The following is a 1306-nucleotide window of genomic DNA, read 5'->3' as shown; positions in this document are numbered from 1 at the left end:
AATTTTTGTTTATTTCTGTTTATTTTCTTCAGTTCTTTTTTGGGAGAAGGGAATAGGGTGTGCTTTTTTAAATCTAAAATTCCCAGATGAATGAATCAGCTCTTGTTGGATTTTATATGTAAAAGTCTGTCCTTCCAGAAGTACAGGAAGAGTGGTTTCGAGAAACAGAGAACACTGCTTGTCCATTGAAGAGGACAAAATATCTAGTAGTAATTCTCATTTTTTCTTTCTTTCTCAATTCTTTTCAAATCTATTATTTAACCTCTTAACTCATATCTCTGCTACATTTTTTTTTTACAGTCCTAAATTGTTTATTAGGAAAGAATTTTACAAACATCCCTCAGATTAGCGGTAACGATGGAGCTGGAGAGTATTGCGCCTTCTCCAAGCTGCACGGTGAGACCCACCGATGGTGTGGTGGAACTTGTGGCCCTTCCCAAGGCCACGGCTCTTGCGGCCGGCAGATGTCAGCCCTCGCATCTCCCTGTGCTTGTGGACCGGTTTGGTGATCCGCTGGGTGTCAGGATTCCTTCTGATAGCCTTATGGAATGGATCAATGAGGATGACCTCAAAGAATTTGTATGTGGAATCTTCACCGACCCAGTAAGAATTCAGGACTCTCAGAGCCCCGCAGTGGCGCCCAGCTCGCTCCTCGGCAACAGACAAGGCTGGTTAATACCACGATGGAAAAGCTTGCCGTGGGTCGCACCCTTAGGAACAGGGTATTTGCAGCTACCGCAACAGTGCACGCAAATCATTTATAATATAACCTTGCTCTTGCTTGGCCTTCTATCCCAGCCTATGCACTTTATCAGGCCTGGTGGGGCGGTACTGCCAGCAGCACCCCTGAGATGGAAGCGCATCACACCGGACGGCTTCTTCCTCCATAGTCCCTGGGTGTACTTGTAAGCGCCCATCTTGGCTTACCTGAGGGCTGTGCCCAAATGGAAAGGAAAAGACTTGCTCCTTCTGGTGGGTTTTCTTTTTTCTTTCTTTTAAAAAAAAATCCTCACCCAAGGATATATTTATTTACTTTAGAAAGAGAAGAAGGGAGAGGGAGAGAGAGAGAGAGAGAGAGAGAGAGAGAGAGAGAGAGAGAGAGAGAGAGAGAAACATCCATGGGTTGCCTTCCCTACATGCCCCAAGTGGGGGTTGAACCCACAACCTAGGTATGTGCCCTGACTGGGAATCACACCAACCTTTTGGTGCAGGGATTGATGTTCCAATCAACTGAGCCACCCAGCCAAGGTCCTTTGATTGGTTTTCTAAAGGCCTTTACATTTAAGTTATAAACTTTCAAGAAGTT

General features: G+C 45.3%; 1 pseudogene; it reads right to left on the bottom strand.

Moving 5' to 3' along the window:
- Positions 1–292: 292 nt before the first annotated feature.
- LOC150005189 (large ribosomal subunit protein eL15 pseudogene) lies at positions 293–917 on the bottom strand (annotated as a pseudogene).
- Between the last annotated feature and the right edge of the window lie 389 nt (positions 918–1306).

This window comes from Furipterus horrens, unplaced genomic scaffold (assembly GCF_987537825.1).
Source record: "Furipterus horrens unplaced genomic scaffold, mFurHor1.1.pri manual_scaffold_7, whole genome shotgun sequence".
NCBI classification, from domain to species: domain Eukaryota; kingdom Metazoa; phylum Chordata; class Mammalia; order Chiroptera; family Furipteridae; genus Furipterus; species Furipterus horrens.
Note: the sequence above shows the minus strand (reverse complement) of the source record. Positions and strands in the feature narration are given on the sequence as shown.